This window comes from Mycteria americana, chromosome 26, assembly GCF_035582795.1.
Source record: "Mycteria americana isolate JAX WOST 10 ecotype Jacksonville Zoo and Gardens chromosome 26, USCA_MyAme_1.0, whole genome shotgun sequence".
NCBI lineage: Eukaryota > Metazoa > Chordata > Aves > Ciconiiformes > Ciconiidae > Mycteria > Mycteria americana.
Window position 1 is genome coordinate 696,251 of NC_134390.1, and position 14,198 is coordinate 710,448.

The 14,198-nt window shown below is 56.1% G+C and overlaps 1 protein-coding gene across 4 annotated transcripts in view; it reads left to right on the forward strand.

Moving 5' to 3' along the window:
- Positions 1-5,687: 5,687 nt before the first annotated feature.
- Positions 5,688-14,198, forward strand: part of VDR (vitamin D receptor) — a 40,357-nt gene continuing 31,846 nt past the window's right edge. Inside the window, exons 1-3 of one of the 4 annotated variants that reach the window (XM_075525582.1) lie at positions 5,688-5,747; positions 7,025-7,157; positions 10,356-10,436. The gene's annotated coding sequence lies outside the window, so the exon portion shown is untranslated. Of the gene's footprint in view, positions 5,748-7,024; positions 7,158-7,442; positions 7,642-10,355; positions 10,437-14,198 lie in introns of those variants that run through there. The other 3 variants (XM_075525584.1, XM_075525585.1, XM_075525583.1) reach the window with 3 other exon arrangements.

Sequence of the window (14,198 nt, forward strand, 5' to 3'; positions counted from 1 at the left end):
GTGCAAGGCTGTGTGTGCCTGTGCATGCTCATGCGAGGCTGTGCATGCTTGTGCGAGGTCGTGTGTGCTTGTGCAAGCTCATGCAAAGCTGTGTGTGCTTGTGCACGCTCATGTGAGGCTGTGCATCCTTGTGCAAGGCCATGTGTGCCCGTGCAAGCTCGTGCAAGGCTGTGTATGCTTGTGCACGCTCATGTGGGGCTGTGCGTGCTTGTGCAAGGTCATGTGTGCTTGTGAACGCTCATGCAAGGCTGTGTGTGCTTGTGCACGCTCACACGGGGCTGTGCGTGCTTGTGCGAGGTCGTGTGTGCTTGTGCAAGGCCGTGTGTGCTTGTGCAAGCTCATGCAAGGCTGTCTGTGCTTGTGCACGCTCATGTGAGGCTTTGCATGCTTGTGTGAGGTCGTGTGTGCTTGTGCAAGGCTGTGTGTGCCTGTGCACGCTCATGCGAGGCTGTGCATGCTTGTGCAAGGTCATGTCTGCTCGTGAAAGCTTGTGCAAGGCTGTGTGAGCCTGTGCACGCTCATGTGGGGCTGTGCGTGCTTGTGCAAGTCATGTGTGCTCGTGAAAGCTCGTGCAAGGCTGTGTGTGCCTGTGCATGCTCATGTGAGGCTGTGCATGCTTGTGCAAGGTCGTGTGTGCTTGTGAAAGCTCGTGCAAGGCTGTTTGTGCTCGTGCACGCTCACGCGGGGCTGTGTGTGCTTGTGCGAGGTTGTGTGTGCTCGTGCAAGGCCATGGATGCCCGTGCACGCTCACGCAAGGCTGTGTGTGCTTGTGCACGCTCATGTGAGGCTGTGCATGCTTGTGCAAGCCCATGTGTGCTTGTGCAAGCTCGTGCAAGGCTGTTTGTGCTTGTGCACGCTCATGCGGGGCTGTGCGTGCTTGTGCACGGTTATGTGTGCGTGTGCAAGGCCATGTATGCCCGTGCAAGCTCGTGCAAGGCTGTGTGTGCTTGTGCACGCTCATGTGAGGCTGTGCACGCTTGTGCAAGGTCACGTGTGCGTGTGCAAGGCCATGTGTGCCCGTGTAAGCTCGTGCAAGGCTGTGTGTGCTTGTGCACGCTCATGCGAGGCTGTGCATGCTTGTGCGAAGTCGTGTGTGCTTCTGAAAGGCCGTGTATGCTCGTGCAAGGCCGTGTATGCTCGTGCAAGCTCACGAGAGGCCATGCATGCCCGTGTGAGGCCATGCAAAGCTGCGTGTGCTCGTGCCCGGCCATGCACGTTGTGCATGCTCATGCAAGGCCACGCGTGCTTGTGCAAGGCTGCGTGTGCTCGTGCAAGCTCGTGCAAGGCCACGCGTGCTCGCGTGAGGCCGTGCAGGGCCACGCGTGTTTGCGCATGCTCGTGCGAGCTCGCGTGAGGCCGTGCCAGGCTGTACGCGCTTGTGCACGTTTCTACAACGCCGTGCAAGGCTGTGTGCGCGCGTGCAAGCTCGTGCAAGGCCGTGTGCGCGCGTGCAAGCTCGTGCAAGGCCGTGTGCGTGCGTGCAAGCCCGCACAAGGCCGCGCGCGCTCGTGCAAAGCCACGCGTGCTTGGGCGAGGCCGTGCGTGCTCGTGCAAGCTCACGCACGGCAACGGGAGCCGGTACGAGGCTTGTGCGAGACCGCGCGTGCTCGTGCAAAACGTGCAAGGCCGCGCGAGCCCGGCACGCTCCGTCCTTCGCCGCAGCCTCACCAGCCGTCGACTCGTTCTGCCCCGGCGCTGCCTGGGGGTCTCAGTCTGGGGGTCCTCAGCACCCTGACCCCGGCTCTGCACCCCGGGGACACCCGTGCCGCGGGGAAAAAACTACGGAAAAAGCCCAATTCCCCCCCGAAACAGCCCCGCGGTAGCTCTGCCCTCGTGACGGCAGCGCCGGGTGCTTGATCTTTGCTCCCTCTCCTTTATTATCCCCTCCCTAACTCTCCTGACGTTTTTATTTCTTTTTTTTTTTCCAGTTTTCCAGCTCCAAGGCCCCGGCGTAGCAGCCGGTTCAGCCCAGCATCGCCCTCAGCACCCCGCGACCCAGCCCTGGTGCGACGCAGCATCTCGAGTGTTTCTAAACCTCTAAATTTTGGGGGAAAAAAAGTCCAACCAGCTCTTTCATCCCACCACCTCCAGCCCCGACAGCTCCGGGACAGGAGCGAGTGAAAACGCCCCATTTAGGTCAACATTTATTTAATGAACTCCCTCCCGTGCAAACGCTGGTGGATTATTATTTTTTTTTTTCTGCCGCAATAAACGGGAGAGCTTATTGGAAAACTGAATTCCTTCCCCTCATAATCAGCCAAACCATCAAAATAAAGTTTACGGCAAAATTAAATATTTCCCCCGGCCTCGCGTGCTCCGGAGGCAGACGCCTCCCGCGCGCCGCCGCCATCGGAGCTGCTCTCCCGTGCGTCCCCGATGGAAACTTTATGGATCATTTATTCTCTCCTTCCCAGGAGCAAAATGCCAGGGAGAGGGAGGCTTCGCGGCTCGCCTTTCCCCCCGCGCTAATCGCCACCTCCTAATCGCCTAATTGCGGGCCGCGCATCTCCCGTCGCCCCCGAGCTGGTTGTCGCACGCCCGAGGAAGGTGCCGGGTGCGGGATTGAGCCATGGGGATGGACATCGGCACGGATGGACGCTGCAAACGGCACGTTGAGAGGGGATGGGGAGGGGGAAACCCGCCCCGAGCCCTCCGGGGACGGGCTGCGGGGCGAGCTCAACCCTATATTAGACAACAGAGAATCTGTCTTTTGGGGGAAGAAGCCGCCCCGAAAGACAACGGTGCAAAACCCCGCAGCAGCCTCCCCTCAGCCCCTCTTGCCGTGTTGTGTCCCGGGATTAATCCCTTTTCTTCCCATTTTAAACCCCTTCTCCCCCAAAAGCCAGCGGGCGTGGGTGGAAAGAGGGGGACGAGCTGCACCCCGCTCGGCGCATCGCCACACCGGCGCGATTTTGCAACCAGTTCCTGAGAAACCTTCGTTCACTGGGGGATGGAGCAAGCCCGTGAGTCACCCCCCCGGGAGAGCCGGCTCCGTCCCCACGCCCGGGGGGAGCGGGACAGGGCATCACCGCTCCCGGGGGAGCTCCTGCCGCGGCGGAGCCCCTTTGGTGAAGCCGGCGGCTGTGGAGCGGTTTCCAACCCAGTTGTGTTTGTGCTTTTTTCCCTTGTCCGTGTGTCTGTCAGGGTTACCTGGGGAGGTGACGTGACTTGGCTGTGCCCGTGGCCGAGGAGGGCTTTGATTCCTCCCACTCAACATCCCACCCCGGCTGTTGAACCATCATCATCCTCCCCCAGCCCCACCGAGCCCCAGCCGAGCCCCGCCGAGCCGAGGGACCCCTTTTCCCAGGCTGGAGGAGCACCAAGACGCCGGCTCCCGGTCGCAGCTCCCGGTCGCTGTTCCCACCCCACTCCTCCTGCAAGAATTAAATCCTCCTGCATCTCTGTGCGTCCCCTGGCTCTCGCGCGGGAGGGGTTTTGCATCCCGTGCGTGCGGTTTCTTGCCGGCACCGTGCGGGTCACGGGGATGCAATGATGAGCGGAGCAGGAAAGCAAGAGCTGTGCCAGGGTCCGGCCCCGGATTCCCTTATGTGAGGCAGATTGAGGGGGGAAAGCAGCAGGAGAGCTGCTGGAAAACAGCTATAAGCACCGCAGGTAGTGATAGAGGGAGCAAATTAAACCACTCATCAGCCGCAAGCCTTCCCCGTAGCTTGGGGCACAAACCCTGCCGTGGCTGCGGCAAAAGGTGGGTTCGGTGGGAGAACAGTTTTTTTATGGGGTTGAGGAGCACGTCGCGCCGGTCCAGGCAAGGCGAGGTCAGTGGGCATTCACTGCGCGAAGGCCTGGGACATATTTTAACATTTCAAGGGCTGCAGTGGGTGGAAATCAGCAGCGGTTGGGAGAGGTACGTGCAGCCGTGCCCATGCAAAATCACTCCAGCCCCATCCACAGCCCACTCCCCACCCTCCCGAAAAAGTTCTGCGCCACTAAATTGTCTCTAATGAACTCCCATTTCTTCCCAGACGTTGTTTTCTCTTGTTGGCCTCATTAAATCAATTTGAAAACTGTTAGCGAAACGCTTTCCCCACGCAAATTAGAGCTGTTGAACTCGGTGATTGCAGTTGAGGGGCGGTGATTGCCGTCTGCCTCGCTCGCGTGCGTTGGGGGCTCATTTTCTCCGGGGATTTTAGGTTTACGGGATACTTAATAAACCCTGGGAGCATCACGCAGGGGCTTTCTCGAAGCATTTCTTGCTGTTTTATTCAATGTTGCTGATGGCCACACCCTGGAGGGGTTTTTGAGGATGGAAAGGGAAAAACTGCCAAATATCACGAGTTTTTCAGATGGGGGTGTAACGTGTCCGGGTGACGGAGCAGCTTCGGGTTGGGGCTGCGTCACCAGCTGAACCGGCTCAGCCCAAATTCCCAGGCTCCGAGTTTAACTCATGTCACCGGTAATGGGATTTCGGGTGGTCAAGGTCAGTACTTGTGACCTGCCTGGTTGCGTTGTTCCAAATACCACCAGGTCCCGCAGGAGCAGCCAAACCCAGGTGTCCTGTCGGCCTCCAGACCTGCGAGGGTTTCGTACGGGCTCGGTTCATGCTGGGGACGTGAAGCCCTGGGCTCTGCGGCCGCGGGGCCGACGGGAGCAGCCTGCAGGCTGCAAACAGCCACGACTCTGCCGGGAACCTGCCCACCCCTGGTTGTACACGTCTCCAGCACTTGGAGCTGCGCCGAGGCCCTCGCAGATGCTGCTGTCTCTAGGCTGGAGGTAGAGGATGAACCAGCTCTCCCTCTGCCCTTAATCTGATCTAAACATCAGAAAAATACGAGAACTCTCTCAAGGCTGTAATCAGATAGAGGTTTTGCAGTGTGTGGTGGCAGGTCTCTTGGGTGTCCTCTCAAAAATGGGGGAGGAGGGAGATAAACCCAGAAAATACTGCAGCTGCCGAAGCCAGACAGAGTTGTTTTGCCAGGTCATGAATGCGGCAAGCGTTCCAAGTACATGGTGGCTTGTTACTTAGAAATCCGGAAGGGAAGCAGCTTCTGAACCCCTGCCAGCTCCGGGGATGGAGCTCTGCAACCTCTGGACTGCCAGGAGACACCAGAGCAAAGGTGAAATGCGGTGGGGACACCCAAACGTGCTCAGGACCCGATGCTACAGGGAGACAGTTTGCGCAGGAGTGCTGGGGGGGGCACTATTGTACTGGTGGTGTTTGTCTTGTCCCTGTAAGGGACTGACCACGGGCCAGGAGGAAATGGGTAAGCTGCCTGAGCCCCCTGGGCTTCCTGTAGGGGTTATTGCCCCCAAAAGTGCCAGGCAGCGGCACCCCAAAAGCCCCCAGCAGCATCCCTGAAGCCCCTGGCAGAGCACAGGGCTCCTCACAAGCCAGGGGAGCGGGGCAGCACGGGCCGGGGCTGGGCCGAAGGCGGGGACCGGGCTGGGCAGGGGGGTTGCGGCCCGTGGGGTGCCCAAGCCGGGCAGCCTGGGGAGCCCCCCGCGGTGCAGGCAGCCACGTGCAATCTCCCGCCAGCCCTCGCCACGCCCCTAGAGGGCGGGGATTCGCGCAGAACGAACCTTATACGGTGCTGGTAGGCGGTGCCAGCGCGGGCTCGCCCCCGCGGGGGCGGTGCCGAGGCGGTGCCGTGCTGGCATTGGCGGGGGCGGGGAGAGGCGTGCCTCGGGGGGGCGTGGCCCCGGCGAGGGGCGTGGCGCGGAGCCGGCCGGTTCCCATCAAAAGGCGGCTCCGGGGCGGTGGGGGGAGAGGGGCGGCGGTGCCGGGAGTGCAGGTACGGGGGCCCGGGCTGGGGGCACCGGGGACCCGCGGGGACGCCGCTTCTGAGGGAAACCCCCCCCTCGGTGCCCACCTTGGGGCCGGCCTCGCGGGCGGCAGTGGCTCTGGTGGTCGCCGGGACACGGGGGTGCTGAATGGGGGCGGCTGGGGGGCGGCTGTTGCCGTAGGGAGCCCCCCGGCGCCCTCACGGACTGGGGGATACGGGGGTGGGGGGGACACCGGTGCCCCGCCTGGCCGGAGGGGCACGGGCGTGGGGCCACCCATGGGTGCCCTCTGCCCTCTCTCTACTGGTTGGAGGATTCTGGGGGTGTCCCCCAAGTCCCCCCCGCTTTTGGGGTCCCGTGTGGGTATTGGGGCTCCCCCGGTGCCCTGTGTGCTCCCTGGTTTGGGGTCCCATGTGGGTATGGGGCTCCCTGTGTTCCCCATTCTGGTTTGGGGATCCTGTGTATGTTTGGGCCCCCCAATAGTCTGTGCCCCCCCCCCCCCCCCCTCAGGTTGGGGGTCCCATGTGGGACCTCCTGACACCCTGTGTCTCCCCTCAGCTGGGGGCTCTCAAGGCTCTTAAGGGTTTCCCCTGCCAAAACTGGGGTCCCCTTAGGATTAGGGGTGTCCTGGTCCCTCCCAGCCTCCCTATGAGTTGTGGGGTGGCTCCTGGTTTGGGGGGGGGGCTGTCAGGGTCCCCCCCCATTGCTGTCCAGTCTCAGGTTTGACCACCCCTTACTGGGTCCAGAGCTTGGAGCTGGGGGGTGAATGTGTCTGTATTGGGGGTGCTTTCCTTCCCCTCTAAATTCTGGCTGACTTAACCCTTTCTGGGCTGGTTGGTGATTCCCCCTGGGGTCAGCAGGAGGATGAGGAGAAGCTGGACCCAGTCACTTATGCCTTGTTGGTGTGAAGCCCCCTTTCCCCTCCGCAGCCCTGAGCCCCTTCCCGAGCTTCACCCTCCATCCCCCATCATGGGAAGCCACCCCTGTCCCCTCTCCCCATGTCCTGTCCCTGTGTGTCCCTCTCTGGGGCTCCCCAAACCCTTTCTGGGGGGCTCTGAAGCTGGTGAATTACCTGGGTGCTGTTGGGGTGCTTAACTGGTGTTTTAGGTTGTTTTTTATGAACAGGCTTGTCTCTGACTCGGATAAGTGCCTGATTAATGATCAACTTTAAAATGAATCTTAAACTTAATCTCCCAATTAAGTATTTTTTTGAAAGGAGGGGAAAGATATCAAATACCAGGCTGAGACCCTGCCATGGCAGTAATTGCACGTGTCTGTAATTCCCCAGTGACTTTTCGTCCCTCTCTGAGTGATCCCGTTGGCCGTGTCGGATGTGACTGCCCGGATCTTTTGGCTGCAAGTTCCCAGTGCAAAGAAAACGAAGGTACCGGGGATCTTGTGCAGCTCCTACACGAGGAAGGGCGAGGGTTCTTTTTCCCTAGACCAAGCAGGGCACCCCCGGGCCAGGACCGAGCACCCAAAGGGATGTGGGGGGTTGTGGGTGGCTGGCTTAGGGCAGGTAGAGGTGCCTGTTCTCTGGGGTGAGCTGCCCCTTCCTCTTTTTTTTTTTTTTTTCCCCCCTTATTTGAGCCTGGGGCTGGAGCCTTCAGCATTACAAGTTTCTTCAGAAACTGATTTTCACAAGAAGCCAGCCCTGGCTTTGCAGCGTTTTGTGGCGTGCTCTCCTCCCACATGAGCTGGGCAGTGACTCATCTTCCTCCGAGGACTCGGTTAAAGGAGCACCAACGATCTCGGGGCAACGTGCGTCCCCTCCTGAAGGGAGACAGACATCTGCTCGGCGTCCCACTCCGGTCTGTGGACCCTGTCGGTGCTTCTTCTGCGTCTGCTGGGGAGCGAGAGCGAGCCGGGCTGCCGTGGCTGAGTGCTCCGAGTGCCTCTGTGCGGGTAGGGAGGAATATTTAACCTGTCTGCTTTGGGGGAGGAAGTTAAGGCTGTAATTACTCATTTGAATAAAACTTCTTCTTCCTTCTCCAAAGCAGCTGGTTAAAACTGAGTCAAATCAGATCGGGTTGGTAGCCGTTGGCTGCACCCTGGCTTTCGGATGGGCCTTGTGAAAGTGTGCTTAACTGGGATCTAGGGCAAAAAAAAAAAAGTGCCAGGCTGACGGTGGGTAGCTCAGGGAGCCGCGTGTTGGCGTTGCGTGGCTTGGCCAGCGGTCCCTCCGGCATCACGGACCCGAGGAGCGAGGGAGGCCCGTCAGGTGCAGGAGGCATTGGCAGATGTCTGCCCGAGATGCTGCTTGTCTGTAAACAGATCGGGTGTAAGATCTCGCAACGGGGTTTTGAATAACAAAGGCATGAAGCACAAAAATAGGTTTTTCATCAGGCAAGAATTTGCCTCGGGTCAGTTAGTTTTTCACTAGATGTTTGTTTCCTGAATCTCAATGTAATTAAGACAAAATACCTGGATCATCTAGCCTCTCTTTCCATTTAATAGCTAACTGGGGAGAAGTGGTCGTGTCTCTCTGTGGCTAGAGGTGCGCTCGGGAATAATTTTTAACCTGCTATCGCTGAGCCAAAGCGAAGTCAGTCTGGCCCAAACTTCCTGTGGCTTGCAAAGAGGAAATGCTGATATGTCAAGTTACTGGGAGAGCAATAATGGGAGTTAAAGGCGGTTGTGAGTGGGTCTGTCTCTCCCATGCGATGTCTGAGCACGAAGGTGAGGGGGGGAAGCTGTCAGCTGAGCTGTGGCACATCTTCCTCTGTCTACGCACAGGAGTGCGAGTCCACGGCAGCGTATCAGTCGCGAGAGGAAGGGGATGCGTGTTTGGGGTGCAGGGTAAGGTCTGATCGCTCTGGCGTGAACCTCCTCGGGCCGATTATGGCCAGAAATGAGGGCGATCAGCTGATGCTGCACGTGGAGAAAAAGACATGCACGGCCGCGGCAGGCGTGGGGGCTGTTTTGTGGGTGGGTGTTGGAGACTGCTACGAGGGACTTTCCTAAAACCACGTCACGTGGGAGGAATTAAATCCCACTTCTGTGGAAGGAGGTGTCATGTATGGGGTGTCCTGTTTTGGAAGTGTCTTGTGGGCAGTGGGTTTTACATGGTGCCCTCCTGTATTTGAATATGATGCAGGTGGCAAGTGAATAAATGCAGGTGGCATCTAAAGAATGATATCACGTTGGTGGGGATGTGGCTGGGTGCTGGGTAGGGTCTTGTCCCATCCTGCAGGACTGAGCTCTCCCAGAGCTGGGTGCAGCAGCCCTGGGTGGAGAGCTGTCTGCATCACGGTTCCTCCTCGCAGCCAGAGATGCCGGGAACCTGTGATGTGGACGGCGTCTGCCCCAGCTCCGGCAGAAGTGGCTCTGCTTGCCACCAACTCTTTCCTAACCGCAGCTACAAGGGGGTGGTTCCCCCTTTGGGTAACCTCCTGGTTGCGTCTCTTGGGTAAGAGGTGGCAGCGGAGCGATTCGGTGCTCTGCTCTGCTCTGGGGCTTGCGTAACTCGTGTGAAACGGCTCGCGCTCGCCATGCATCACCCGGGCAGAAAGATCGGGGGGCAAAACAACCGCTGTGTGTTCAGGCAGCGGGTGAAAGTTGTTGCGAGAGCTGTTGTCTTGCAGCCCACGGAGGGCAGGCGTGGAGCATCTGGTTTCTGTTGATGGTTTTCTTCCCCCTCACATGAGAGTGTCCTTCAGGAGACCCGGAGGTGACAGCTTCTGCATTGCAATTTCCAGTTACCCTCTTTGTTGCCCGCTCCAGTGCGATGGCAAACGTGGGGTGCTCGTCCCTGCACGTGGGTACCCTCTGCTATCTGTGGTGGGGATGAGAGGCAGTGGTGTTAATTTAGAACAGTTTCGCAAAGGTGGGGGGATTAAAATATAACCCCAAAGTGAGAGAAATGCAAATGGAGCTGCATCTTAAAATAAATATATTGACCTACAATCTACTGCTGAGTGTTAAATGCAGCGATTGTGGAAAGCATCCCTCTGATTTGGGCTGTTTGTGTTAAAATTTGTCTCTGAAGTTGATCCGCTGTGGAGGAGGACAACTAAAGAACCAGGTGAAAATGGAGTTGGACTAGCTGATTGTTGTGGGTCCCTTCCAGTTGATCTATTCCAGTCTAAAAATGAAAAGTTCCTGTTTTGAAGACGACCCGTGTGCCGGTGTTCGGCTGACAGCCCACGAGGAGGACAGCTTGTGCCCCTGGGGTTGGGAGAGGGAAGAACGGTTAAACTAGGGCGTGAGGAACATAAATGACAAAGGGGAGCAAAAGTCCAGGGAGATAAGGAAGGTCAGAGACTCTCAAAGGCTTTAAAATGGAGCCTCTCAGCAGTGACCTGAAGAAGCAGAAGCAATGGCTGGGGAACGGGTCTCCTCTTGGTCGAGAGACCTCGGTGTGACTTCAGCTGAAGGAGCAATGTGGCAGGGTAGTCACTGGTGCCACTCTTGCTTGCTTCCACCTTCATTTTGTTTGCTGAATCAGCTGCAACTCCAGTACAACTTTCTTATCTGTGGTGTTTAACGGTAGTATCAGTGTAAACTTCACATGTGTAAGTGACTTGGCTACTAATAAATGGAAACGGGGTGTAAAAGTGATGAAAAACAATACCTGGAACCTTTATCTGTATATCTAAAAGTAGTTTCCTCATTGCCAGGAATACATGCTGTCTGCCCAAGGCGTTGGGACCTGCTGACGTGACTTCTGAGCTCTGACTTTCCTGGTCAGTGGGACGCTGGTGAGTGACTCTCCGGTCTTAAACAAAAGTCCTGTGCGTGTTCACAGTTCCCAGAGGTTTTTGGTGGAAGCACTGGTGTGCTGGATGAGGCGAGCGAGGCTGAAAAGGGCATTCTTAACACACGATGCCTTTCTATTTTCTCTCTTGAGAAGTCTGTGCCTTTTCCTGAGGGTTTGCGCACCAGAAGCCTGCGTTCTCCTTTGCTACAGACCTTTCTATCCCAACCGCTGCAATATGGGTGCCCGGCTCGCATAGGTGCCACTTCAGTTTCTCAATGCCAGGCTGTAACGCACACCACCTCCTGCTCCCACTCCAACTCGCTTGGGCAAGAGGCCTCCCACAATCGGCTGGCGCGATGGGCGAGGCGATCGGCGGTGGGGGAAGTGACAGTTCCCTTGCCTGCCGGGCAGGCTGGCATCCCATGCCGTCTGTCACCCGCTGCCAGGTGAGGCATGGGGCTTTGGGACCTGTGTCACATCAGGTCCGTAAAGGCTTCGCTTCTCTCCCCTGCTGCAGGGATGTGGAAAGTGCTGACATGGAGGGTTCCTTATAAATAAGCACTCGTAGCTCCATAAATACACCTGTTTAACAGAATGCAGATAAGATACAAGCGTGGTGTATATTTAGACTTGCTTAGTTTTGCAGAACATGCAGTGTCCTTGATCAGACCTGCAAGCGCTAGCTCACCTTTGTGTCCCTGGAGGGATGGTGAGTACCGGCTGCCACGTGTAGAGCTTGAACACAGAATCACAGAATGGTATAGGTTGGAAAAGACCTTTAAGATCATCGAGTCCAACCGTAAACCTAACACTGCCAAGCCCACCACTACACCATGTCCCTGAGCACCTCATCCAAACGGCTTTTAAATGCTTCCAGGGATGGGGACTCAACCCCTTCCCTGGGCAGCCTGTTCCAATGCTTGACAACCCTTTCAGTGAAGTAAAATTTCCTAATATCCAGTCTAAACCTCCCCTGGCGCAACTGGAGGCCATTTCTTCTCGTCCCATCACTTCTTACCTGGGAGAAGAGACCGACCCCACCTCTCTACCCCCTCCTTTCAGGCAGTTGTGGAGAGCGATGAGGTCTCCCCTCAGCTTCCTTGTCTCCAGGAAAACACGATGCCCTAGGAAACGCGGTCTGAGGCACGCTTGTCTTTCATCCATCCTCATCTTCCCAAGGCCCTTGTGCTCTCTTAGGACGCTTCTAGCTTGGTGCTCTCTTCACCAGGTGAAGAGAGATTTTATTTCCATAGCCTGGCTTATGCTGAATGTGGAGATGGTGCTGACTACTTCCTAAGCCTGAATTCAAATCTCTATTTTGGGGACTCTTCCCTAAGGGGGAGAGCCCTTCTCAACCCAGTAGTCCTGGCACATTACTTTCCTCTAGCCTTTTGTCCTGGGATCCAGGTGCAGGCAGTTCTTGTATCTGTCTGTGCCCGATAACTGTAGTTTCAAGTCGTGCTCTCGCTGGCACGCTCAAAGGAGAGGCGATTGTTTTCCAAGTGTCTCTGCTTCGTGCTCAGACATTCGAGTAATCCTGTGGTCTGGTCAGCGTTGGACAGAAGAGGAGGAGAAACCTGTTTTTCTGTGCTCTGGCTGCTGCCCTGGGTGGCCTCCCACACTGTCCTCCTTGTTGACACTGCACATTACTGGGAGAGGGCACAAAAACTGGTGCGGTTGGGCTGCCTGATGCTCTTGAAATACAAACTATGACTCACCGTAGCGGGGTAGGAGACCCTGTGTCTGTACCAGCGCTATTGCACATGCACAGGGCTACTGCACTGCAAGAAACGCTTCCTTCTGTTTATTTTACTTGTCGTGGATGGCAGAATTTCAAGCCAGTGAAGCACGTTGTGACAAAATGTCTGGGACCGTGGCTGTGTGATCTTTGCTACAAAAATTTAGCAGGGAAAAGGGACGAGGTGGGATCTGAGACAATGCACTGACAATACCGGGTGCCTAAATCCACGGGTAATGTGTAGACCTACTCGTAGGAGGGGTGATGCTTAACTCTTGGCAGGTCAGGGACAGTGCTTAGTGGACCCCTCTGCTTGCAGACGCTGCAGTCACAAGCCCAGAAAATGTAATTTCTGTTTCTTTCTGCAGCCCAAGCATACCTGGTCAGAGTGCTTTCTGCTCCAGGGCAAGCTGAACTGAAAATGGCTGATGTGGGAGAATGGGATTGCTACAGCTCATCTCTGGGAAGGAGAAAAGCAGAATTACCCACAGATTTCTAAGTAGAGGGGAACAATTTTAACCCTGCTCACCCACTCGCTCCCTTAAGTAACAGTGAAATTGCTGGAGAAGGAACTGCCTGTTGAGGGCAGGGCATGACTCTGCCTTGGCGTCACGTGCCGTGGCTGTGCTTAGCTCTGAATTTACCTGTCGGCCTGTCCAGACAGGCAAGAGAAGCAGAGACCTAGGAGCCAGCTCCTCCTCATCACGCTCCTGGGCACCCGCTGCAGGTAACTAGCCATCCTGGTCGGGGAGAGCAGCCCGGCTGGCCGGGGAGGACCAGGAGCTTGGCTTGTGGGTCCGATTCCTTCCTTAGGGTCCCTGATCTGCAGTAACAGGCTGTAATTCTGACCAAAACTTCACTTCAAGGAAAAATAGCAATTAATGCAAAGGTTTAATGGTCGCTGGGTTTGTTTTCTTTCATCTCCTTGGTGAGAGATGATATGGGGATGTCCTCTTTGTTTCGTCCGACTTCTGTTTTGCTGCTTGCTCTTTTTCCCCCCCGTCTGAGTTGGTGCTCTTCTCTCTTTTAACCTATGGCTGCTGCATTTCTAGTTGTCCTTTAATCAGCTGATAGAGGTCTGCTGAGAAATCACTGCTCCGCTCATGGCTCTTGAGGATACCGAAGTTTGTCAGGAACGCTTGGGCTGGAGTGTGAGTGCCTGGGCTGGACTTCAGAAGGGATGTAAGGTGGGGGGCAAGAAGGCAAACAATATAAGTAAAGAACAAGAAGACATCGCTGTGACAAGCTGAGCTTCCGGAGCTTGTGTGAAAGGCAGAGATCCTTTCTGAGGAGATGGTGAGAGTTAGTCTGGTGCTGGGAATGTTCACTTGCAGCTCTTACCCTTTTGTATCTGCATGCGTGCAAATATTCCTGGCTGTGGAATGGTTTCAGAGATGACACGACTCGGTTTTTCTCTCGCATAAATTGGAAATATCCCACTGTGGCGCTCCAGCTCTGTCTCTTCAGGGCAAGCAGGTCCAGGGATACACTGATTTTTTTTTTTTTTTTTGGGGTCCCATTTTACCCAAAAGCTGGCAGCTCCCGTGGTCGTATCGTAACTTCCCGCTTGAACAGAGCGATGAGACTTTCAGCCCTGTTATGCTGTATATTGGGAGCTCAATTTTTTCCTCCTTAACGATAAGACTTTTGTAACGCCACTTACTGTCTGCTGTAATGCCAAATTCCTGGGAAATGCACTCGGTGGTGAAGCTGGATCTCTTTTAAGCCAGTGGGGAGGCCTGCTGCGTTTATCTAGGTCTTGTAACAAGGGCTGGTCAAGGCTTGTGTTTCTATGGTGTTGATTTAGGGTGACTAATCTATCACAAATCAACTCTTCTGTCACTTGCTGCTTCTCCGAATGCAGCTTTCTCCAGGTCAGTGTCTCTTCCCACCCTGACAAATGAAATGTCTTACAGGTCTTTAGGAAATAGCTTCCAGGGGAGGTTTAGACTGGATATTAGGAAATTTTTCTTCACCAAGAGGGTTATCAAGCATTGGAACAGACTGCCCAGGGAAGTGGTTGAG